This window comes from Equus caballus, chromosome 3, assembly GCF_041296265.1.
Source record: "Equus caballus isolate H_3958 breed thoroughbred chromosome 3, TB-T2T, whole genome shotgun sequence".
NCBI lineage: Eukaryota > Metazoa > Chordata > Mammalia > Perissodactyla > Equidae > Equus > Equus caballus.
Window position 1 is genome coordinate 91,050,070 of NC_091686.1, and position 27,941 is coordinate 91,078,010.

A 27,941-nucleotide genomic window follows, 5' to 3' on the forward strand; every position below is an offset into this window, starting at 1 on the left:
TTATGTTTTCCTCCTCCTCGCCCTCAGATGAGTTGCTTCTTTTCTTTGCACCCCTCGGAAGAAAAGGAAAGCAACCACCTAGTATTCAACTACCAGTGAGAGCAGGCGGAAAAAAAAAAAAGTTTTAATGTGTATTTCCCTTTAGTCAAAAAGAAATATTTTCTACAATATAAGAGAAGGTTATTTTTCTTTTTTTCCTTTTGTTTATTTTATTTTATTTATTTTGCTTTTTCTTTTTCCAATCAAAACAGGTTATTTAGGTGCAATCACATAATTAAACTTTAGCCCTGGAAGTAACAGTTTATATTACATTAAATTTAGTACATTTTCAAGCGCTGAAAGAATAAAACTGTCAACCCCAAATTCTATACCTAGGAAAAATATCCTTCAGGTATGAAGGGAAAATGAGACTTTCCCAGATGAAGGAAAATGAAGAGAATCCGTCCCCAAACCTACCCTTAAAGAATGCCTAAAGGAAATTCTCCAAACAGAAAGGAACAACTTCAGAAAGGAAGAAATAACAATGCAATAGGTTAAAAAAAAAAAGCGGCAGGGGGTGGGGGATAAATATAAGACTCTCCTTCTCCTCATGAGTTTTTTAATCATATTTGACAGTTGAAGCAAAAACTATAATACCATCTGATAGGGTACTTGATGTGTGTAGAGGCATTCAACAACCAAGTGGACAGAATGAGTCGGTCACCCAGCCTCTGTCTTCAGCTTCTCTGGTACTTGAATAGAATAGAATAGCCATGAACTAGAAGAGCCATGGTGGAAGAAATGGACCTTTGCATGGGCCCATCAGTATGGGGTGCCTCTCACCAATGCTAACCTAGCTATGGTCACTGCTGAATGTCTAACTTGCTGGCATTAGAGAACAATGGTGTGCTCCCACTATGGTCCTATCTTTCAGTGAGGACAACCAGACACATACCCAGGAAAGGGCAATGTTCCATCCTGTCTGTGCTTGACTCTGTATTCCAGGGATGGCTTTGCCTTTTCTGGCCATACTTCTCAGACTTCCCAGCCAGGATCACTACCAAGGGCTCATAGAATGTCTAATTTACCATCATAGATTCCTGCATACCATTACCATGATCCTATGTACCCACTGTACAGCAAAGAGGAAGCCACAGTGGTCACGTGACTACAGCATCCATTGCTCATATGATACATTGTGCCATCTAAGCTGCTGGCCCAATAGAAGGTTGAAATGGCGTCTTAAGTGTGCAGTTGAGATAGCAGCATGGGGACAACACCTTGAAAGAAGAGGATCCTATCCTTTAGGATGCAGTGTAGATCTTAATCCAACAGGCATTATATAGTGCTATGTCCATAACAGGTAGAATAAATGGGTCTGGCCAAGAAGCGATGAAGGTAGAATCAGTCCACTCATTATCACTCCCAGGAACCCACTTGAGGAAACATCCATACTGTCCCCACAATTTGAGGCTCTGTGGAATCCTCTCACCAAGGAAACAGCAAGAATCCCACTAATCTTAGAGTTAACGCTGCTGCCTGTTCACTTTGGGATCCTTATACCAGTAAGATCAGCAAGCAAATCAAAGGATTACTATACTAACAGTGATAATTGACCATGATGATCATGAGGAACTATAACTGCTGTGATAGCTTAGGAGCAGGGAGGAATATGCTGAGCACTCAGGTGAGTCATGTGACTTTCATTCCCAGTTGTAACTGTAAATGGGAAAGGACAGCAACCAGGACCTGACAAAGGCAGAGTGACCAAGGCTCACACCCTTCAGAATAAAGATGGGGCCTGGGTCACTCTCATGAGACAAACCACACAGATTGGCAGAAGTGCCAATCCATGGGAGAGGAATTTAGAATTGGTAGTGGAGGCAGGAGGTGAGGAATATTAGCTATAGCCTCAAGAGATACTGCCACAGCAGCAGCTGGATTTCATCCCAGTAACCCTCTTGTAAGGTTATTCAACCAGAATTCCGGAGAGACTGTGCCCGGATGTGTGTGTATCTGAGCTCAAAGGGTGCATTGTAGAGAATCTGCTGGTTCTCCACCTACATCATGTAAATGGAGGTTCAAGGCGGGGTTGCGGGGGGCAGGGAAGTGAGTCACAGTTTTCCCCAGCCACTGTGAGTATTGGTTGATAACACAGCTACTGCCGTCTCTGGAGACTTGCCTTCACACAAACAGGAGTAGCCTCACTGGAAGGCTAAGACCACCCACCCCTCCCAAGGGAAGACCACTGCCAATGACTGGCTCCCATGGGGTGGGAGTGAATTCGTTGTGCAATTTGTCCTACACAGCCTCCTGTGGGATCAAACAAGCTGGTCTCCAGCTGAGCCCACATTCTGGCTGAGCATTTTCTTCCTGTCCTGTCTTATTGTCCTCAGTTCCCTTCACCTGAAAGTGCTTTCCTGATAAACCACTTGAAGAAGAATTCCCACCCCACACTCTGCTTCTAGAAACTCAAGCTAAAACACTTGTGAATTTTAAAGCCTTGCTCTGCTAGACATGCTTTGTGAAACTTGATAGATTTCCTTCAAATCTGAAACTTGAAAGCAAACTGTTAAATTAAATCTATAATAACAGAAACTAAATATTGTAACTGTACGCATTTCATATTACTTGAGTTAGAAGATCAGAGTTTATGGTCAATGTAATAAAAATATTATTAATTCAAAAAAGGCACCAAGCTTTCTATTTATGCTTTGATGATGTCTTTCCAAAATACTCATTACTCTAAAGGCAGGAAACATGCAATCATAGAGAGCTTAACTTTCACAATAGTTGTTTTGTATGCCAAGCAAATTGCAACAGAGGCCACCTATAACTGAAAGAAAAGACTTTTGAAATAATTTTCACTCTGCCATAAAATTTATTCTGCTTATTATTAATCATTGGGTGATTTTCCACAAAAGTCTGATTTAAAAAAATATATTGCAAAACAAAGTCACAAATCAGCATTGTACTTTAGAGGGAAATATTTCTAGAAATGATGTATAACATCATGGATTCAAACAGCATTAAATTGAGGAAAAAACAAAAATAAAAACACCACAGGGAATTTAGTAATTGGTGATCACAACACTAGATATTCTGGTGGGTTCAACTTCTTCTCTAGGCAGGACACAGAGCAAGCATATTATCTTTTAACTCTGATTCTCCTAGGCTTTAAGATTAGAAATTTATAATCTAGGTGACCAAAGTAAAATTATGAAAAATGTGCAACTATCACTATTAAGAAAAGAATGTTATTAAAATTCATCTTTCATCTTCCATAGATCTAATATTTTTCAAAACTCATCCTCCATCAAAGGGAGCTTCCAATATTTTGACAAAGTATGATGATTAGCACTTAAATTACAGTACATCTTATCACATAGTTTTGGTACAGAACACTACGGTGCCCCGCATATTGAAGTAGTGATCTCTCTTCAAGTCCCTTAGCCTATTTTCCAAGTCCCTCCAAGCTTGGACCCTAACCTGCCTTTATAAGCTTATCTCTGTCTCTACATGTCCCCACAGACTAACAAAACTGGGCAATTCACTCTTCTTTGACAAATCCTTTATTTCTCCACATTTATTTCTTTATAGGACAATTTCATCATTAGGCTCTGGAGGAAACCTCTTGGGTTCAAGCTCCTCAGCATTATTTTGAAGCAAACCTCAAACATCAGTATCAATTTATCCATAAATACTTCATTGTATACCTTTAAATATAAAGGCCATTTTTTTCGAATGAAGTCATCACGTCATTCATTATCACACCTAAAATATTGACAATAATTCCTTAATATCATCAAATAAGCAGTGTTCAAATGTCTCTGATTGTCTTATACATTTGTACAAGATTGGCACAAGACTTGTACAAACTAAACACTAATTTTAATTTGAATCAGGATGCAAATAAGAATTACACATTGTAGTTGACTGTGTTTCTTAAATCTCTTAAGATTTTTCCACATCTGCTTTGTCCTCTTTGCAATTTATTTTTTTTTAATCAAATCATTTGTCCCAATAAAGTTTTCCATACCCTGAGTTTTAACGACTGCTTCCCCATGTGTCTTTTAATATGTTCTCTCTCCTGAATTTCCTAAGAGCTGGTAGTTAAATCTAGAGGCTTGATCAGTTTCAAGGTAACATTTTTGACAAGAATACTTTAGAGGTGAAGGTATATACTTTTCTGAAGAAGTATATATGTTTAGTAGTTTCTCTCTTCATGGTAGTAACAGCTATAAATGATCATTTCCTAGATTAACTATATCATTAACTCTTCACAAAATGGTGATATTCACATCTTATTATTCCTTCTTCATTTATTGACCATAATAATTTTCTAGAGAGAAACTTACCCTCATTAACTCTTTAACTACCCTAAGGTATAGTTCATATAGGAAAAGGAGATTAAATGCTTGATTCTTTCAATAGGAAGAGAATTTTTGAAGATGATTTCTCAGGGAAGACAATTGCCAATGAATTGTCACTAATGGAGAGGTTTGTTGTGCCCATTCTCACCTGAAAAATAGTTAAGAGGAGCCTTGGTGGTACTACTGGGAGACCTTAATATGTGAACATATGGTATGAGAAACCCAGTAGACTGGAATCTGACTCCCACCCAACAAATATAAACAGCCAGGGGCAAGGTGATTAGCTGTTGATGAATGAACCCGAGGACAGTGATCCACCTCCACTCCAGAGCTTGTCAGGTCAAAGGGTACATGAAGGATGCCAGTGCATCAGATATGGCACATACATGAATGAGAGAACCTGTGAAGGTGTACATTATGTACTCTCCAACAGGGATACACTGAGAAAGGCAACAGGACTTACATACATGGCCTGTTGCATTCCTCGTAACTGAAGAGTAAGTGATGAGCTAGAGGAAAATGCAGCACTTACCAGAAGAGAACTACAAGTGTGAAGCTCCTAAATATGTGAGGAAAACTTCCTGAGAGAAAAATTCATCTTTAAATACTTGCTGGACCCAGAAAGTACAAAGCCACATTAAGTCATTTCAAGTCTAATAAAAACTTCCTACGTCTAATGCTTAAACACAAATGGAGTTTACTGGAAGAATTTGTCTTGAGTAGAATCCAAGGAAGAGTTGAGCAATTAAATTGTGGGAAGGATAGGAATGCAGCTGGCCCTTAGGTGTGATTGGAAACAGGGGCCAGAATGCCATAGAATTTCTCACTCCATCTCTTGCCTCTGCTTACTGTTAAATGTATATTTCATTCTCCCCTATGTCTCTTGGGGCTGCTTCAATCCATAGATTGCCTCATCTCACAGGGCACCAGGAGTCATAAAGGTTTACCCATCACAGCTTCTCCCCCTTGGAGAGAGTATGCCATCACTCTCTTTGTCCCAAGTCTCCAAGTTCTAAGGATGGCACTTACTGGCCAGTTTGGTCAAGGATTGAGGTCAACTTGTAACATGGCCTCTTCAGAGGCACCATGTAGAGTGGCGGGAGGGAAACTGTGACAATTAAAAGACACAACTAATCCCATAGATGCTCACTACAGTATCCCAGCACAAGGACTGTGAGTACCAGTTCTGCCACATGACACCTATGCAACTAAGGGTAAATTGCTCAAGTACTCTGATACTAAACTTCCACATATATGAAATATGGACAACATGGTTCCTATTTTTCATTCAAGGTTTCTGTGAGAAACAATGGAATGAAGATCCTAATAACACTTTATAAACTAAAAGGCAAGATAAATATGAAAAGGAAGATCATGGCGGTGATGATATAAAACATCCCAACATCGAAAGAGATTTCTCTTTCTCTGTATACTTAATGGGCCATATAAATAGTACCGAATAGTGTACCATGGGATTGTTTCTTGCCAAATATTCCTCTGTCTCATACATAAATATCTTGTTTGTTTCCCCAACCATATAAAAGATGAAGTTGAGTTGTAGTCTAAGTAGGGATTGCAAACTGGTGACCTAAGGTGTGCTTACTCATCATGCTCTCTTTAGATCACACAATCAAACTACTTCCTATTGACTTACCTGTCTCCTCAAACCTGCCTGGCCACTGCAGCCATTTGAATTTGTGACCTCCAAACAAGAAAGAGCATGGACTAGAGAGAAGGAAAAACTGTTAGTTTAAATGCTGGTGTCAGTAACTTTTAAAGAATGTTCTTTGCTTAACAAAACAGATTGGTAGTTCACTATGGTTATGGATTTTCTTTTTGTCCTCCACGATATATATTTTTGTCTATACATCAAAGTGTTAACTGTGATTGTGGCTGGAAAATAGGATCTTTTTCCTACTGAAATACTAGGATTTTTTTTCCCAAAAGTTCTACTATTTTTTTAAGATCAAAAATTAAAAGGTATAGGGATTTATTGTTTAGGAAATGAATGAGTAAACTTGTCCAGACAACTAATGGTCTATGGCTTGGCCTATTGTCATCTCTGTATTGATTTCCCTGGTTCTCATCCTGCTCTGCCCTAGGCTATTAGAAAAGCTGCAGCTAAAACACATCCTCTGCTTTGACTGTTTATGACCAGTCACTTTATGCTTCAGCAAAATTCTTGCTGCCTTCCTTAATGGACTTCTGGGAATGGAAGAGCAACTTCAATAAAAGTACAGTGAATTAAGTGATGGGATCAAGCCATTAACAAAACCCTAAGCTTGTCCTAGATACCTAGCACCTATTACATCAGCATAGCCCCTTTAGCTTTTAATGTCTTCCCATGTATATTGTTTAATTTATTTAACAAATAGGTTTTTACATTTATCAAATACTTTTTCTGCATCAATTTAAAGTCATATTATTATATTTTTGTCTATTAATATCATGAATTCTCTTGATACATTTTCTTATGCTGAGTCCTCAATGCATTCTTGGGATAACCTTGATCTGAACAATAAATTATTGTTTAATGACCAAATGTTTGAGTAGCCAATATTTAATTTAGAATATTGAAATGTGCATTCACTAGTGAAATTGGCTTGTAATTTGCTTTTTATCATCTTTATCTGATATTAGAATCAAGACTGCGCTCATTTCATTTAAAAAGTTGATAGTGCTTCTTTTCTGGAAAAAAATTGTAGGATTAACTTTTACTTAAAAATTTAGCCGAAGTTTCCCGTGAAACAGACAGGAGGCTACAAAGTTTTGGTGGCAGGGAGGTCTTTTATGACCATTTTAATGTCTCCATTGTTTATTGAGCTACTCAATTTTTCTAACTTGGGAACTTTATATTTTTCCATATAGTTTATGACTTCTTATAGGTTATCAAGTATATTCTTATACAGTTGTTCATAATATTATTTTTTATTTAAAATCTGTTACATCTGCAGTTATTCTTCCTTTTGTTGCATGTTTCTGTTTTCATTTTTCTTGCTCAATATTGCTAGAGATTTTTAGTTTTGTTGATATTTATTTTTAATTATTTTATTAATTTCTCTTTTATTGATATTAATTCCTCCTTCCTTGTTTCTTTAAGTTGGTTTCTGTGGATTTGCTCTGTTACATTTTCAACTTCTTGACTTGAATGTTTAGTTTATTCATTTTCAAAATCTGTGTGTCCTGGTAAATTTATTTGAAATTATACATTTCCATCAAAGGACTACGTTAGCCATGTTTTACAAATAGTAACATGTGAGCCTTTATTTTTGGGTCCTAAAACTTCATAATTCCCTTCATGATCTCCTTTTTAACCCAAGGATTATCTGTAATATAACACCTGACACTTAGGATTATGTAAACTATATTTCTTTTCTTTTCTAAAATTTCTAGCATTAATCGATTATGGTGAGAGACCATAGCCCACATGATATTCATTCCTTGGAATATATTGAGGCTTCCTTTATGGTCTAATAAATTTTCCATGTGAGAGAGCATTTTGTAAATAATTTGTTTGATTATTTGTATTCTCAGTGGCTTCGTTGTTGAGTTGTGTGCGCGTGCATATGTGTGTGTGTGTGTGTGTATATACAGTAGTTCCTCCTTACTCATGATTTCCCTTTCTACAGTTTCAGTTACTCGCAGTCAACGGAGGTCCAAAATATTAAATGGAAAACTCCAGAAATAAACAATTCATAAACTTTAAATTACATGCCCTTCCGAGTAGTGTGATGAAATTTCCCATCATCCCTCTCCACCCAGCCCAGGATGTGAATCATCCCTTTGTCTTGCATATCCAGATTGTATACACTACCCGCCTATTAGTCACTTAGTAGCCCTCTTGGCTATCAGATGACTGTCACGGTATCGCAGTGCCTGTGTTCAAGTAACCCTTATTTTACTTAATAATGGCCCCCAAACACACGAGTAGTGATGATGGCAATTCAGATATGCCAAAGAAAAGCCACAACATGCTTCCTTTAAGTTAAAAGGTGAAAATTCTCAACTCACTAAGGAAAGAAAAGAAAATCATATGCTCAGCTTGCTAAGATCTACAGTAAGAATAACCTTTTATCCATGAAATTGGGAAGAAAGAAGAAGAGATTCGTGCCAATTTTGCTGTGCACCCCAAATATGTGTGTACAGGAATAAACAGAGTATACAGAGAGTTCAGTACTATCTGTGGTTTCAGGCATCCGCTGGGGGTCTTGGGACATATCCCTGTGGATAAGGAAGGACCACAATATATCTTTTGGGAGACACAATTCAATCCAGAACACACAGCAGAAGGGACTTTGCAGATGTGATTAATTTAAGGATCTTGACATGGGAATATTGTCCCGGATTATCCAGGTGCCCAATGTAATCAGACACACACACACACACACACACACACAGAGAAATACATGCAAACATACATCTACAAAATAGTTTAAGCTTTTTTATTAATTACTCAGTTCTTCTATGTCTCTAGTGTTTGTCTAATTTATCAGTTTCTGAGGGGAGCTTGTTAAAATCTCTTGGAACATATGGTGATATATCTATTTCTCTCTACCATTAGCCATTGTTGCTTTGTACACTTTGAGGCTATATTGTTAGAGCATATATGTAAATGCTGATTATACCTCCTTGCTCTGTTATTTTGTTTACCAGTATATGTCACCATCACCACTTCTCTGATATAATATTTTTTCACTTTGATGTATCTAGAGTCAGACATTAAGATTCCTACTCCAACTTTCTCTTGGTTCATAGTGGCCAGTATGAGTTTATACACTTTTATTTTCAAATTTCCTGTATCTTTTTGCCTGAATTGAATCTATACAATGTGCTCTTGATTTTTCACGGTTTATTTTTTTAAAATATCATCTAAATCTCCATCTTTTAATTGGTGAGATGACAAATTTATGTTTATTAATATTATTACATTAGAACTGTTTTTTCATATTTTCCAACCATTGTACTTTCCCCATGTATCATTTTTCTCCTTTCCTGCTTTCCATTAATTAGATCAAGTTTTCTTCTCTGATACATACATACAGCGTTGATGCTGAGAAGTCTGATGTCAATCAGATTTCTTTTCTATTGTAGTTGATCTGCTCTTTCTCTGTGGACTTTTAGAATTTCCTCTTTGTATTAATACAGTTAACTTTTGATACAATGTGTCTAAGTGTAGGGTTTTTCCATGTCTATCCTGCGTGGCAATCTCTGGGCCCTTTTAATCTGAAATCTTACATCTTTCTTTAATTCTGAGATACTGATTACAATTATTTTGCCCTCACTGTTCCCCTTGCCCCTTCTAGGATACCCTGTTATCCAGATTTGGGGACTTCTACTTCTAGTTTCTGTGTTCTCCTCTTTCTTCATTATTTACTGCTCCTTCTGAAAGAGTTCCTGACTCCAGTCTTCCGGCTCACAAACTCATTCTTTGGCTCTAGTTATCCTGCTGTTTATTCTATCTAATTGGTTCTTTATGTCAACTCTTTTTCATATCTAATATTCCTACTTGGTTCTTTTTGTTTCTGTTGTGGTTAATTTGTGTTACTAACATACTCCTGTGGTAGGCTGAATATTGGCCCCACAAGATGTCCACATCCCAATCCCTGGAACCTGTGAGTGTAGAACCTTACATGGTGTATTAATATCCTAGGGCTGCCATAATAAAGTATCACAACCTGGGGGGCTTAAAACAACAGAGATGTATTCTGTCACAGTTCTGGAGGCTAAACATCTGAAATCAAGCTGTTGGCAGGGCCATGCTCCCACTGAAGGCTCCAGGGGAAAATCTGTTCCATGTCTTTCTCTTAGCTTCTGGCATTGCCAGTAATCCATGGCATCTCTTGGCTTCCATACACATCACTCCAGTCTCTACCTATGTCATCAAATGACATTCTCCCTGTGTGTCTGTGTCTGTGTTCATCCTTCTTCTTATAAGGAGACCAGACACTGGATTAGAGAAGACTCTAATCCAGTATGACCTCATCTTAACTTGATTACATCTGCAAAAATCCTATTTCCACGTAAAGTCACATTCACAGGTGCTAGAGGTTAGGACTTGAACCTATCTTTTTTGGGGACACGATTCATCCTGGTACACATAGCAAAAGAAACTTTGCAGATGTGACTAACTTAACGATCTTGACATGGGGATATTATTCTGGATTATCCAGTTGTGCCCAGTGTAATCACAAGGGTCCTTATAAGAGGGAGGCAGGAGTCAGAGAACAGAGAAGATGCTATGCTGCTGGCTTTGAAATGGAGGAAGGAAGCAGCCATAAGCCAAGGAATGTAAATGCCTCTAGAAACTGGAAAAGACAACGAACAGGTTCTTTCCTGGAGCCTCCAGAAGAAACTAGCCCTGTTGATGCCTTGATTTTCAGCCTCATAAGACTAATTTCAGACTCTGACTTCCAGCACTGTTAAGAGAACAAATATATGTTGCTTTAAGCTACTAAGTTTGCAATAATTTGTTACAGCAGCAATGGGAAACAAATAGGACCCCCTTATCTCTTGGAGGATTTTATTCTGCTCCTTTTAAATTCTTGACTTATTTGTCCCCATACTTCTAATTCATGTGGTGTATAATGTTTCATTATCTAGCTTTTGAGAATCTAGTTATTTTATTCTGTAAGCTTGCGTTCCCTGGGGCCATCACATGGCCTGTCTGATAATGTGCACTGAAGAATAGGAGTCTAAAATCCCCAGTGTGTGTCATTCTAGATGATTTTTAAAAGAGAGCAGAGGAGTTAATCAACAGGTATAGCCTTGGCACCACAGACTCAATCTAGACCACTCCACAAGGAAATTCCTCTCTTCAGGGACTGGCCTGGAAACTCTTAGAACGAAACAACACTGGGAAGAGGAAGTCTTACTGTAACCCGCCAGTCCTGAGGTTTGAAAGGGGAAGATGTAGGAGAGTGAAAGCATAAAGTCTTTTTCTTTTTTTCTAAATGCCAGTTTTTAGAGGCATTTACATTCCTTGGCTTATGGCTCCTTCCTTCCTCCATTTCAAAGCACTAGTCAGTCCACCCCTGATTGAGTCATCTCTTCACCACAGCCTGGTAGGAACCAACCACTCCAGGTGTTGCTGCAGATTTTCAGTGGCTGTGGGACAAGTAATGAATGTCGAGAGGCTGTGTGAGTAAGAGGCAAAAGCAAGACTAAAGTGCCCTCCCCTAGTCTATCTTCCTATTGCTGTCAGCCCAAGCCTTTGGTATCTATGCTGGCTTTTCTCAATTTTCTTCCCCTGGTCAATTCCTTAGATGCAGGCTTCCTTCTTTCTTCTGCATATTCTTCAATGTAGACACTGAAGGAAGGAGCCAACAATCCATGTGAGTTTTCCATCTTGTCAACGTTCTTCTCCAATATGTCCTACAAAACTGAACTACAAAATAATGCTGGTCATTTCTGTAAATATGAGGGCAGTGGTGAAAGTAAGGTTCTAAGACAATGTTGGAAGAACCAGGGTTGTGTGTGGGTGCGCAAAGTTCCTCATTCAGGAATCAACATCACCCAGGTAGTTTAGATATGCCCTAAGGGGTGGATGTCCTGATTTTGGAACCAGTTTCATTTGAAATAAGTTCTCTGTGTGATAAAGAATTTTGTTTTCATGAAGCTAATGATCAGGTTGTCACTGAGCTCATGTTATTGGTTCTTTTACTTTATGTCTTTATAAGGAAACATCCTGTCAATCGATTTCTTCCAGAGGTACAAAGCTACAACCCAGCCCACTCAGCTCCTACACTTGCACATCTTACTGAAAAAATGCCTTTTGCTTTCCACTCTCCTGTTTGTATTCTGTGAGTACTACTATATCCAAATCACTTTTAGAGATTCAACCTACCCATAAGGAACAGTAAAAGTGAAAAATTTCTCGTAAAAGAAGAGTTCTGAGAGGAAAAGCAATTTGAACTGATGTCTACCAAGCTTTTCTTCAGACAATTTAACCTAGTGCATGATCCCATACAATTAAAGAAGAATTGTTAAGAATCATTTTTTTCTTAAATGAATTACTTATAGCTTGTAGAGTACTTATTACTCCAGTTCTACAAAACTAACAAGCATAATTACACACATACTGACTCTCTAGCCAAAATAATGAGACCCCAAGAGTTAATAAAAGAAAAACAATGAGCTACATGGTACATAAACATAAATTAGAACTATTGCAACTAAAGGGTCCAGAATTTAAAAGAAGCATAATATCTCCAAAGAGAAAAAGGAGAAATACCTTATACATATATAAAAACCATCTAAGATTTCCTTCATGTCCTCCCCCCTTTATCTCTCACCACCAAAAATAATTCATGCCATAAGTATTTACTGTACACATGCTGTCTCAATATTCTTTCTTTTAAATCACTTTATTGAGGTATTATTAACAGACAAAAAGCTGTACATATTAAATGTGTACAATTTGATGAGTTTGGAGATACGTATACACCCATCACCACTATCAATGCCATAAACATATCCATCAGCCCCCAAAGTTTCCTCCTGCCTATTTATTTATTTATTTGCGATAAGATCCTAACATAGGATATACCCTCTTAAAATTTTTTTAAGTATACCATACATTATTTTTACAAAGCTTCAATAATCAAAATAGTATGGTACTGGCATGAAAACAGATATAGACCAATGGAACAGAATAGAGAGCCCAGAAATAAACCCACACATATAGTCAACTGATCTTCAACAAGGGAGCTAAGAATACACAATGAGAAAAGGATAGTATCTTCAATAAATAGTGCCAAGTAAACTGCATATCCACGTGGAAAAGAATAAAATTTGACCCTTTTCTTACACCATACACAAAAAGCAACTCAAAATGGATTAAAAATTCAAGATTGATGTAAGACCTGAAACAGTAAAATTCTTAGAAGAAAACAGAGGGGAAACACCTATTGACATTGGTTTTGGCAATGATTTCTTGGATATGACACCAAAAGCACATGCAACAAAATCAAAAATAGATAAAAGGGATTAAATCCAACTAAAACACTTCTGCACAGCAAAGGAAACAATCAACAAAGTCAAAAGGCAACCTATGGAATGAGAGAAAATATTTGCAAACCATATATCTAATAAAGGGTTAATACCCAAAATATATAAGGAACTCCTTCCTAGAATTCAATAGCAAATAACCAGATTTAAAAATGGGCAAAGGGCCTGAATCGAAATTTCTCCAAAGAAGATATACAAGTGGCCAAGGGGTATATGAAAATGTGCCCAGCATCAAGAATCATCAGGGAAATAGAAATCAAAACTACAGTGAGATATCAGCTCCCTATTCTTATTAACGCATTTTAAAGGAGGGCTATAGTTTTATCACCTGTGCATATGATAACTAGATTCAATTCTCCCTTGAAAGCCAAGCTCATAAAAGCAAAGCATGTCATGTTCCCCAACAGGAGGGCAGCGGAAAGGAAGACAGTTAGGGACTCTGGAGTCATCCTGCCTCATTTTTTTTAGGCTTTCTCAAGATACACATTCTATCTTTTAGTGTGTTGGATGATGAGCAATGTTGAGCACACTCTGCACACTCTGAGCATTTTATAAGCATGGGATTGTTCCTTCCTTTCCAAATGGAAGGTTATGATTCTGTGCCTCACTAGCGAGGCAGCATAAAGAACAAGGACTAGCAATCAGGAGGCTGCTTCCAAAAATTCCAGCTCTGCCATGGAATTTTAGATAAGTGATTTAACTTTTCTATAAAATGGAGATAGTAATACTTCACCACAAACACTTCTTAGGATTACTTTAAGGATCAATTGAGATCACCTAAATCTTAAAGACCCTAAGGTCTATCAAGGAATCTTGTGTAGTTCTAGAAATATAATACACAATATAACGTGGAAAGTGTAATTGTCCAGCTACTAAATGATGAAGAAATGTTAGGTCATCACTTTTTTCAAACTCCTAATAAAATAATGAGTCTAGGCAATGCTCATCAATGGATACTAACATTACACAAAAAAAGAGGGACAAATAAACATTATCTATCATGTAGTCCTAAAAAAAAAGACTTAAATCAGTTCAAACCATCAAACCAAACCTCTAGATTTAATTGCCAGTTTTCAGGGAATACAGGAAGCAAAAGTACATGTTAAATGAGATCACAAGGAAGCAATCATCAAAATCCAGAATTAAAGAAACTCTGCAAGATAAATTGCTTGGTTTCCTCAACAAATTGCTAAGCGAATAAAAGAGACAAGAGGAATGTATACATTAAAAGAGATTTAAGAGATATGTGAAAACCAAGTGTACGTGAGAACATTGTTTGGAAATTGATTCAAACAAACCAAGATTAATAAATCATTTTAGAGACCATCAGAGAAATCTGAACACTGACAGGATATCTGTAGATATTAAGGAACTACTGTCAATTTTTTAGGTGTGATAACAGCATTGTTAGATTTTTAAGCAATTCATTACCTTTTAAAGATACAAACTGAAATATTCATGGATGAAATAATGTAATATCTGGAATTCTCCTCAAAATAACCAGAAGGTATGAGGGTTGGGGGCTGCGGGTAGAAGTGGGTGAGGACAGACATGAACCTCCTAGTAAACACACACAGACAATGAATTAAAATAAGGAAATTATAAGCATATTACATAAAGTATACAGTAAAAACCTATAATCTAGAAAATCTTGAACATGCCATGTTCCCTGTGGAGTGAATTAACATTCACCCATAACGAGCATAATTTATACGATCACAAGTTCTATCAAGAGCTCAGGAGTCAAAAATGAAAAAACACAGAAACATTATTTTTTAATACTGAACTGTGAGGCCTTAAACATGCATCACTGAGAGGAGTAGCTGTTTATTTCCCTTGCAGACTAGATATTTTCAGGGATATGAAAACCTTTTAATTTGCACATCCTTCTATTTTTTTTCAAAGTATAATTGGAAGGGTGGGCTTTGTCTTTTCAATCATTAAGGAAATCTTAGGAAATCTCGAGATACCTACGCTTACTAGCCGTAACCCTCAAAACACAAAGTGTTCTCAGGGTCCTTTTAAAAACTGGTTTGTGATGTACCATTTGTTCCTCAGGTTCCCCAGACCCTTGACCAGGCATGCTACAAATACATTTCAAGTGCAAATTATTTGCACTGTTAAACTTTAGAGTCCAGAAAATCATTCATGCTGATAAAAATGTGAAATGCTAGATTTCCGGGAAGAAAGATGAAGGCAAATTACCAGCCAACATTTCTATTTTTAGCACATTAAATAATCATAAACTAAATTACCAGAGACTTCAAAGCATCTATGCTTTATACATACTTCTTAAAAAAATACGTAATACTAGAAAATTTTGGAACAACGTGTACATAGAAAATAAAAAACGTATCTTGAAACACTCAACCTCAAGAGTCTTCAACAGCACTCAGTCCTCCTAAGTATATACACCACCTTTGGCTTCAATTCTTAAAACCCACAGCAGTTTGAATGTAGTTCTATAATCACATGACATCCGAGACAAAACGAAAAGAAAATCCCAGAGTCATTCCATCTCAACCACATGAATCTATCCTCCTTCCATTAAGTGATGAGTTACATTAGTTTGCTAGGGCTGCAGAAACAAAATACCACAAACTGAGTGGTCTGAACAACAGAAATGTGCTGGCTCTCAGTTCTGGAGGCTAGAAGCCCAACATCAAGGACAGGGTTTGTTCATTATGTCTGCTGTGCAGAAGAATCTATTCCACGTCTCTCTCTCAGCTTCTAGTGGTTTGCTAGCCATCTGTGGCATTCATTGGCTTCACCTCAATCTCTGCCTTCATCTTCACATGGCATCCTCCCTGTGTACATGGCTGTGTCCTAATCCCCCATTTTGTATAAGGACATCAGTCATACGGGATTAAGGGCCCATCCTACTCCAATGTGACCTCATCTTAACTAATTACACTTACAACAGCTCTATTTGCAAAGAAGGTCACATTCTGTGGTACAAGAGGTTAGGACTTCAACATATAAACTTTGGGGATAAACAACTCAACGTACAACAGGAATTAAGATAATTCGCTCAGATGATATACATACTCAATCATCCAGGACATACACAAGGCAGGAAAAAAAAACAATAAGTTAAAGTGAGGAACTCTACTTGACAAAGTTGTATAGATCTATTTCATTTCAATAATTCATTTATGCATGCATTCAAGGAAGCATATTGAATAATACTAACGAAATATAGGCACAATGGAGGTTAAAGGAGCTCACAACCCATTAGAGACACTGACACACATTTTGTGCCCTGCACAGACTAATAATTTTTTAAGTGCTTATTTAGCATTTATTTAGTGGCAGTGGAAAGAAATTGACATCCTACTAATAAAATTATGTGCTTTATTTCAAAATCATGCATTAAACCCCAAATTAACATTTACTTTTATTTAGGAAATTCTTTCCGTGCAGTTTCCTGTCATTCATAATTAAATAATGTTAATAATTCATACTCATTAAAGATGAAAGTAGGTTACAAAACTATACTTATGGCTAATTGTTCAACAAAGAATTGAAACATTTTTTTCTGCAGGCTATCATGTAGGCAAAATAGCTCCTTCTTTTCTGTAGTTCTCGATCTCTTTTCAGTCTTGGTTTACAATTTTCAAACTCCATGAAGTCTTGGAAGGCATACTTAAAGTTCAAAATTTAGATAGGAAAATAAATTACTCATTCTTATCAAATAGCAATACACCATGCCATAATTTTAGCTGACTATGACTGCCAACTTTAGGGAACTGCCACTGCCTGATTTCAAGTTGGCAGCACAATCCAATGTGCCCATGTATCCCAAACATACCACATGGAGATAAAAGGACACCTAAGAGGAACCTCTTAACAATTTCCATTTGTTGGCCCTGCATAGTTAGAGGTAGAGAGCAGGAACAATATGCATTTTTACAGTTGTGTAAGGATTTATGAAACTGTGACTTGAAAAGCACCATATTTCCCAATCATTTCAGTGAGATTTTAGTATCTTCTTATGAAGTGGAGTCCCAAGAAGTTCTTTGATCTGCCCTTTAATTCGTTTTGCAAATTAATAGGGGAAATGACCACATAAGTCAGGTAATCTCAAGACTGGAAACACCTTGGAGCTAAAGGAAACACCCAGAACATCCCTGCAGTCTGTCTTTTCCCGGCTTTATACACCAGGGATATCAACTGTCCAGAAGAGGGGTGTGCAAACTCTGGAATAGACGTCTGGGTACAAATCCTACCTCTGGCATTTATTAACTATGTGACCTTGGACAAATCATTTGACCTTTCTATATGTCCCTTGACTCTTGTGAAAAATGGTAATAACAACAGCACCTGCTTCATGGAATCTTGTGCAGATTAAACATGTTAATACCTGTGGACTGTTTGGAACAACACCTGGCACACACTGAGCACGAATGCTAGTATTATTAGAAATACGCAATCGAACAGTAAACTATTCTGTTGTAATGTTACACGTTTATTTGAACTTTAAACAAGTGTATTTCTTAGTTTGCTTGGAGTAGGCAGTGAAACGGCAGGGCATACATTATACTCAATAAGCTTCCTAAAAGGGAAACACTGATTTCTCTCTCCAGGGTAGCTCCACCCACCAGGAAGATGCTCTCTGACCAGCTGATCCTGTCAAACACTTTGCTAAACAGAAGAGAATGACCCAGCATCCTAGGGCACATTCAGCTTACCAACCCAGCCTCTTACTTTTCCTCAATTAGTATGCACAGACATCTACCAGACAGTTGAGACTGTGGACCCCAATAGCTATGAAGGACTTTCCCTCTATCCCTTTCTGGATCAAGGGAGAATAAGAATCAATCTCATTGTTGTGTTATAGTTGTTTAACCTGAAAACAAGTAGTTATGGGTTTCTTGGTGTTAGACACAACCAAAAGTTACAAGAACTTGAAACACGTCTATAACCAAGTCTGAAACCTAAGAGCCCTCAGCCACCCTAAGATAGACCTTAACATGGTCTCTGTCCCACAGCCCTTCAACAGATGCTTATATCAGTAACTGTAAAAGAGGAAAATAATTTTAGAAAACCATAAGAAAAGGTCACAAATTATAAATTCCACAAGATGAACTGAAGTTCATGGGAGGGCAGAGGAGGGAAATCACCATGTACTGTAGCAAGTAGACAAGGGAGAGGAAAGGGGCTCAGGTTTAGAAATTCTATAGAGGAAGCATTTGAAGTGGATCTTGAAGAATATGTGATAATGAGTTGCAATTTTTCATCTGCCCTAAGAGAGGTGAGGAACAGACAGGCCCATTTCCAACATCAAAAATAGCTCACCATAGCAGTGACTACAATAGAACCAGGTATAATAGAAAGAGAGTGGCATTGATGGCGTGAAAACAAATCCATCCATTCGCTCACTCACTAATCCCCAGACACCCATCTTCTACAGAATCATTAACGCAACAGAAAGTGACTACAGAAAGGGCACACATACATGTTTACTTATTTCATTGGATGTGAGCACAGAATTACAGACTGCAAGGTTAGGACTGAAAAATGAAAAATTTACATTGTGAAAATATCCAAACATATGATAGCCTATTTTTCACAACTTTACATTGAACGACATTTTTGCCCCTCACTTCAGTTGTGACCTTGCATATCCTACTGCAATTAAGTCCCTCTTTTTATTTCTTTGTTAGTTAACATGATCTGCAGTGCCCAGAGGTATCAGCAACACAGCTACTGAGAAGGAAATGGTTGCCTCTGACTTTCAGGATCAGCAAATACCTGTGTGCGGAGTTACCGTCTTTTCCCACATGTGGTGTGCACATGGTTAGGGATGTGTACAATTAATTCTCGATTATCCATTCATTTAGTTATGTGTGCAGCAGTAGGATGAATACTGCTAAAGATAGAAGAGAAAGGCGATATGTAGTACCAAATTCTATGCTCCTTGCCTGGAAAATTAAAATCTAGTCAGAAAGATAAGATAGGTATCTACAAAAGAATCAGTCACTGTGCAAGTTGAAGATAGTATACAAAGTAAACGCCAAAATAAATGCTAGAAGTCATAGTACTACAGAGGGAAATCATTGTGGCCATAAACAATAGCAGACCTTGTCATAGGAGGAGGGGCATGAGCCAGAACTTGAAGAATGGGTATTATTTAGAAAAAGAAAAAAGAAAAGAATTAACACGCTGTCAGAGAGAATACAATTGAGAAAGGCCAAATCAGGAGAGTTGTCTTTACAAATTAGAAGATAGAGAGTAATGGAGAAGCCAAATATAAGGGTCTGATCAGATTATTGGAGGGGTTTAAAAGCCAAGCTCAGGAATTTGGGACTTTTCCTACAGTGAAGAAAGATTTGCTGATACCTTCTAAGGCAAAGCAGAATATCAAGAATTTTTTTGGTATGGTTTGGTTTGGATTTAGGCAGATTTTCCTATTTTAATGGATGGGAACATGGATTATACCATATATCAAATAAACCAAAGCCATGTAAATTTGCCTTTGGATGGCATTACGTGTATGGCTGGATGCTTTCTTGAGAGAATAATTTCTATCACGTCTGCTGTAAAGAATTTGAAAATAAGAAGGAAAAAATAGTTTCCCTCCTTCTCCATCCCCCTACCTTTTCTGCAAGACCCACTAGCTCAGGAATTCTATAGGACTAGACATCTGTTTCACTAGAGAAAAATTAACAAGACTTTCTTTTGAAAACGCAGGTACAAAGGTCTATCTCATTATCGGAGGTGGAGGGGCTCTGACGGTTATGTCGAAAGGGAGGGTCCAACCTAGGAGGGTTGGTTCCCCAAAGAGTGAAGGGGTTGGGAGGAGGTTTTACTCTGTGACCAAAAGAGGCCAGCGCCCACTTTCCATGTTTCAACAATGTCCCAGGGTGTGGCAGGACCTCCTAGATTTGAGTGTACATGGATACCTTGGACACTGAGCAAAAAGCCCTGATGGCCAAGAATGGAATAGAGCCAGAAGAGGCTTTGAGACTGTGGGTACTGGGTCCCCTGACCCTCCAGGGGATAAAAAGCAACTCAGCAGTGACCATGAAGATCTAAGATTAGAAGCAGTCTTCAAATTTCCTGGGCTTCTTAAGAAAGGAAAGATTCCTTAAAATCATTGAAGGTTGTTTTCTCCACAAACTCTGTTGGATAGGGACTAAACCAATCAAAGCTGATTTAGAAAAATAAAGAAATATGACATTTGGTACAATTGAGGGCGATGGAGCAAATTGCTCTACTTGGTTTCTCTTATTCTCTTAAAGTAGATTCTCTCTCTTCATCTTGAATATAAAATGTTTCCCATTTCTATGGCATATATAAATAGCCAAATAGCCAAATTAAATGGCAAGGCAAAGATTTATATTATGATATTATATGATATAATATTATATGATACTCTGCTGAAGATTCTATTATTCAAAGATAAATAAGTACTGATAGGCTCAGTAGAGGGAAAGTGGCAAGAATAAAATTGGCATGAATCTCCATATTCCTTCCGCTGGTATCATCCTGTGTATGGTTAGTTCCCTATTCGACTGCCCTGTTCAACACAATAATTGTCAGATTCTTTAGTATATATCGGAAGATTTTGGTGATCAGTGGTGGGTGGGAGATAACTTAATTACTACAACTTAATTACCAACTGGCATCTGACTGGGAAAGCAAGACTTAGGCCAAATCTCCTGAATGTTTAAACAAGTATCAGCAAACAGGCACATAAACAGTTATGCATCTGTTTGGGTAACTCCAAGGATAGTGCCACTTTCTCTCCCCAGGCACGCTGACTTATACCTTACATGAAAACTTCACTCAGCACCAAATATAGTGATACTGTGAAGGTAGAAATGGTCAGCCTTGAAGTTGGGTGAGGAGACAGACAGACTCTTCCATGAATTAGAGGGATGTAGGGTGGGTGAAGGGCCAGACTCTAGCTCCCCACTACTGCAGGTATCAGACAGCTGAGTTAGCGCAAGAGTATTGGGGCCCATGGAAATGTGTAGCCAGCCATGTAGGTTGAATGCCACTCATTCATCAAGGAGAAATTATTTCTACCATCCTTTTGCCAAATGACAAACTCCCTGGTATAAACTTTTTCCCAGCTTTATTGAGGAATAGTTGACAAGTAAAATTGTATATATTTAAAGTGCACAATGTGATGATTTGATATACATATACATTGTGAAATGATTACCACAATCAAGTTAATTAATACATCCATCATTTCACATAGTTAACTCACTTTTTGTGTGTGGTAAGAATGCTTAAGATCTTCTGTCAGCAAATTTCAAGTGTGTAAAACAATATTGTTAACTATAGTCATCATGCTGTACATTAGATCCTCAGAACTTATTCATCTTATTCCTGAAAGTTTGTACCCTTTGACCTACAAATCCCTACCACCAACCCCTAGAAACCACAATTGTACATTCTGTCTCTAAGAAATTGGTTTTTCTTTTCTTTTCTTATTTTTTTTTTAGAATGTTAGGGGTATTTCTGTTTTTTTAAAAAAGATTGGCCCTGAGCTAACATCTGTTGCCAATCTTTTTTTTTTCCTTCTTCTTCTCCCCAAAGCCCCCCATTACATAGTTGGATATTCTAGTTGTAGGTCCTTCTGGCTCTCCTACGTGGGATGGCCCCTTAGCACAGCTTGATGAGCGGTGCTAGGTCCACTACCAGGATCTGAACCAGCGAAACCCTGGGCCATGGAGGAGGAGCACACGAACTCAAGCACTCGGCCACAGGGCCAGTCCCTCTTTTTTTAATTTTAGATTCCACATATAAGTGACAACATATAGCATTTAAGAATTTATCATCTTTCTCTGTCTGGCATATTTCACCTAGCATAATGTTCTCCAGGTGCACCCATGTTGTCACAAATGGCAGGATTTCCTTCTGTTTACGGCCTAATAATATCGCATCATATTTATATACCACACTTCCTTTATCCATTCACCTGTCAATGGACACTTAGATTGTTTCCGTATCTTGGCTATTGTGAATAACGCTGCAGGCAACATGGGAGTGCAGGAATTTCTTCAAGATAGTGATTTTGTTACCTTTGGATATGTACCCAGAATTGGGATTGCTAGATCATATGGTAGTTCTATTTTAAAATTTTTGAGGAACCTCTATACTATTTTCCATAATGGCTGTACCAGTCTGGCATAAATTTTGAAATAGTATGTAAAAAGCTAAGTGCTATGGACTAATTGATTGTGCCCCCCAAAATTCATATATTGAAGCCCTAATCCCCAAGGCCATGGTATTTGGAAGTGGGGCTTTTGGGAAAGAAGTGGGTTTAGATGAGGTCATAGGGTGGGGCCCACATGATGGGATTACTGCCCTTATAAAAAGAGGAAAAGACCAGAGTCGTCCTCTCTCTGTCTTTCTCTCTGCCAGGTAAGGATACAGCGAGAAGGCTGGCCTCTGCAAACCAGGAAGAGAGCTCTCACCAGACACTATCTCCGCAGGAACCTTGATCTTGGACTTCCCAGCCTCCAGAACTGTGAGAAATAAACGTTTGTTGTTTAAGCCATCCAGTCTATGGTATTTTGTTATAACAGCTCAAACTGACTAAGACACTAAGTAACTACCTCTGGATGGTTATTGATTCTTCTTAGGGTCTTTCAGATGCCATCCCTAAGAAATAGAGTTCACTTGTGCATGCACACAGATAATATTGTTTATACTGAAATAATTTTAAAGTAAATTACAGACTATAAAATATTAGGGTGCTGTTTTCTGTGTATTATTGCCAATAATTGTTAATGTATACAAAATTGTTAGACTATAACTAAGATAAACATCTATTTTAAAGATGAGAAAACTGAAGCACAGAAATATGCTTACTAGTTTTGTCACAATTCTAAGGTTCAGATTTTTCATTTGTATAATATGGTCATTGTGATAAATACATACGATAATGGATGTAAAGTTCTTTTCTCAGTTCCAGGCACTCAAGAAGGGTTCAATCAACTATAATTTCAACATTCCAAATGAAATATAAATAAATTAAAGAATTTATAAGCCCTCAATTTAATATCTTAGAGTATTGCCTCTAGTCAGTAATAGAATTTTACTCTTAGATAAAAGTTCAGAGATAATTTAAGACCAATTCCTCCAAGAAACTGAAGCTTAAAGAAGTTTCTGACTTGCCCAACAAAGTGTAAAAAATCTTATAGCTAAAGCCTGACAAGGGTCTAATATTGGCCAATAAAACAGAACTAGCACATCTATGAATTAAATCCCCTTTAGGTTTTAGTTAGCATTAACTATAGTCAATGTTCCATCCCAGATACCTGTGTTTCTTAGAAGCCATCTCCGGTGTCTTATTATGTCAGCCTGTTCATTTCTCCCTGACTCTCTCCCTTATCCTCCTTTTGATGTTATGTCAAGAGATAAATGACATTATTCTAGAGGGTTACCTGGTGGCCCTATCTCTGGCTTTAGTGTGCCACTTTCAGTCCTGGCCCAATCCCAAGTTAGTTCCATAGTGATTCACCAGTTGGCAAGAAACCAAAGTGTTTCTAGCCCTGGGAACTACAAGAGATAAAATGAAACGGAGATGGCAGTGTAGAAAACCAAAGTCAAGGGCTCACTTCCAACTCTTGGCCCAAGAATCAATTTGTAAAGAATATGTGCAGTGATGCCAATAGACATTGGGAATTTTACAGAGTATGCTGAGTAATTTTTGGTCTTTCCACACTTTCTGGCATGAACAATGCATTAAAAGAATATTAAATCATCAATGATTTTTCCCATTTCTAAAACTCTACATCTAAACCTTTTGTCTTTAAAAACCTTAGATTTGAAATGGATGTTAGAGGTTCTAATTCAGTCTCCCAAACAGCATCACCTTTATGACACTCCCCTCACAGGGCAGCCAGCTACATTGTTTGACAGATCCGCTTATTAGAAAGTCCTTAGTTACATTCAGCTGAAATCTGCCTTTCTTTAACTTTCAGGTGCTGGTCAGAAAATCAATCCCAGGACTACAGCACTTCAAAGTCAGCAAGGATCTCAAGACTATTCTGCTGTCTGGAACTTTCACAAAGAAATTAAATCTCCTTTCCACATTATAGCCCATATTAGTTAGCTTTTTCTGGATTACAAATCATCCCACACATCCTAAACAACAAACACCTATTATTTCTCACGATTTTGTGGGTCAGCTAGGTGATTCTTCCAGTCGGCTGGCCCAGCTGTGGCTGCATGGCCTGATTTACACGTCCGGCAGTTGTCATGCTGGTGGTTCTAGAGGTGGCCTCAGCGGCACAGTGTGTCTTTGCTCCACATGGTCTTTCATCCCCCAGCAAGCCAGCCTGGGCTTCGTCATATGGTGGCCCCAGCGTTCCAAAGAGCGGTACTTTTCCAGCCTCTGATGTATCGTGTTTGCTAATGTCCTTTTGCCCAAAGCAAATCACACAGGTATACTGAGTTAGACAGTGTCCCCACTAGGTTCATGTCTTTCCCAGAACTTCATAATGTGACCTTATTTGGAAATAAGATTATTGCAGACATAATTAGTTAAGTTAAAATGAGGTCACACTGGAGTAGGGCGGGCCTTTAATCCAATATAATTAGTATGCTCATCAGAAGAAAATAAGAGACATAGAAATCCACTGGGAGAATGCCATGTGATGACTGAAGGAGACCAAGGATTGCCAGCAACATCAGAAGCTAAGAGAAAGGCATGAAACAGATTCTCCCCTGGAACATTCAGAGAGAACACAGTCCTGCCAACACCTCGATTTCAGACTCCTAGCATCCAAAACTATGGGAGAATAAATTTCTCTTGTTTTAAGCCACCCAGTTCGTGGAAGTTTGTTAGGGAAGCTCTAGGAAACTAATACACACGGCCAAGCAGAGATTGAAGGAATGGAGAAAAAAACTTCACCACTAAATAGAAGGAACTGAAACGTCACGTTGCACAGGGATGGGAAGAGTTTGTGGCCATGTTTTCAATTTACCAGAGAGCCCTTCACATATGTGACACTTATATCTCCACTTCATCATCCCTTCCAGGATAATTCCTCTCAGCTCATTGAACAAAGCAAACCCATTACACACAGGCTGCTCTCTCACTGTATTACAATTCGCCCATATCCCCGTTCAAGGCAGAGCCATGATTTTACTACACACTCCAGGTGTTTTCTCTTGAATAGTTTTAGTTAGGTTGTATCTGGCTGCAAGTAATAGAATACTAGACTAACAGGGTCTTAAAATATAAGACTATTTATTGTTTTTCTTAACAAGAAATCTGGAGATAGCTGGGCCCAAGTTTGGCAACTCCACAACGTCAGACGCTATGTCAAAATCTCTGAAATTCTCTTAGCCTCCCCTGCGTGGTTGCAAGAAGTCTGCTTTAGCTCTGAATATCATATTTTCACATGGCCATGTCCCAAGTGGGGTGAAGGTGTGGACGGAGGAGTGGGAGAAAAGTTTCCTAACTTGACTTTGTCATGTTATGAGGAAGAAAACATTTCCCCAGAAGTCTCTCAAACTTTTCCCACAGTCTCTTAGGCCAGAAGTGAGCCATATAGCTACTAGCTCCACAGAGGCTTTGAAAGCAAGTTTCTGCCTCTTCAGCGCTATTGTGGGCACCTTGGTAAGGGAGAAAGGGGGTAGGAATGGCTGTTTGGTATAGTTCTTGGGCAGCCAAATAAGAGTGTCAGGCACACCTCCCAAGAAACACATGACATTTTGAAGCAGACATATTGGTGTGGTCACTTTTATGTAAGGGATTTTTAGAGATGGCAAAGAAATTTTAACCAACTCTTTAAATTAGCAAATAATATGCTCATCAAATAGGAGAAGGAATAGAGAAGAGTAATTAAGCATGAGGGCTCTGAAGTCAGACTGTCTGGGTTCAAATCCCAGACTATAATTTACAGGTGAGTGACCATAGGCAAATTACTTAACTTTTCTATGGCTTAAGTTCTGCATCTTAAAAATAAAGATAACAATAGTACCTACTCACACGGTTGCAAAGATTAAATGTATTACACTTATTACAACGTCTGGCACATGGCAAATATTCAATAAATATTAGTCATTACTATCATCTCTATGCCCATTCCCACAATGGAATAAGGTAAAGGCCAGAGATGAGAAAAGGAACAAACGATGTTAACGCACACGTATTTACATAAAAAGCCTGTAAGAATGCATTAAAAACTACTGAAAATGACAATCTATGGTAATGAGACAGAGACTTTTTAGTGAATACCTTTTATATATTTGAATTATGTGAATATATATTATCTAGTCAAAAAACATTTGAAGTCTCCATTATGTATTTAAGTCAAATAGGTTCACAATCTCACAAAATTATAAGGCAAAACATTTTCCAAAATGTTAACAGCCGTTATCTTTGGGTGATTGAATCGAAGATGTTCATTTACATATTTTTACTTTTATGGAACGCTTCTGTGGGAGGCAGCATAATGGCCCCCCCAAAGACATCTGTATGCTAATCTCTGGAATCCATGAATACGTTAGGTTACATGGCAAAGGGGAATTAAAGTTGCAAACGGAATGAAAGTGGCTAATAATGGACATTAAACAGGGAGACTCTCCTGAATTATCAGGTGGACTCAATAATAATCACAAAGGTACTTAAATATGGAAGAGGGAAGCAGAAGAGTCAGAGTCAGAGTGATGCCACGTGGGATAGACTCGACTGGCCACTGCTGGTTGGGGAAAGTGGGCGGACAATGAACCAAGAAATACAGGCAGCTCGTGGAAGCTGGAAAAGGCAAGGAAATGGATTCTGCTCTGGAACCTCCAAAAAGGAATATAGCCCCGCCAACTCCATGATTTCAGCCCAGTGAGCCCCATTTTGGACCTCTGATCTCCAGAATTTAAGATAATTGTTTGCATTGTTTAAGTCATTAAGTTTATGGTAATTTGTTACAGCAGCAATAGGAAACTCATACATTTCCCATGTTTTAAATAATGAATGTTATTATTTTAACAATCAGAAAAAAATAAGGTTTAAAAATTTTATATATACCTAAAAACTGGAAACGTGACCAGAGTACTAAATTACATTTGCTTGATGTGTGTACCAGATAATATACACCATTGGCTTGTAATTATTCAGAGACACGGCCCCAACGCACCCAGGCAATCTTCAAAAGGCACAGAGGCCAAATGTGTGCTCCTACACTCCTGGTATTGATGTTTGTCATTCTATTCACTCCCTAGTCTTTCACCTACTGCTGCACAGGCAGCTGGCATCCTATATACCTAATCTTCAGCAGAAGTACAAATTTTATAAGAAAGAAGAAAATCAAACTATAAAAAGGAAAGGCACATGTCAAAAAGATATGTGCCAATACAACATCATTGTTTGAACAGGAGGAAATGTTCTGAGACAACAGATAGAAATCTGTTTCTAATGTGATGGTACCTAGCTTTCCAGAGAACAGAAAATTGCCTGTTATAAATCCATTGTCATGATGACAATTGGGAAAGGGATAAAAACTGCACCAAATTCATTTGTATTTCATTGTATCTTTGAAACCTGGAGACCTAAAAGGTTTCACATTGTAGTAGCTTGATGTTCTTTAAAGATGAAAAATAAAAGCTGTTGCAAAA

The 27,941-nt window shown here is 37.9% G+C and overlaps 1 long non-coding RNA gene across 1 annotated transcript; it reads left to right on the plus strand.

Moving 5' to 3' along the window:
* Positions 1-1,066: 1,066 nt before the first annotated feature.
* On the plus strand, positions 1,067-27,941 carry LOC138923658 (uncharacterized). The gene is made up of 2 exons (XR_011437592.1): positions 1,067-22,845; positions 24,305-27,941. It is a non-coding gene; the product is annotated as an uncharacterized lncRNA (long non-coding RNA).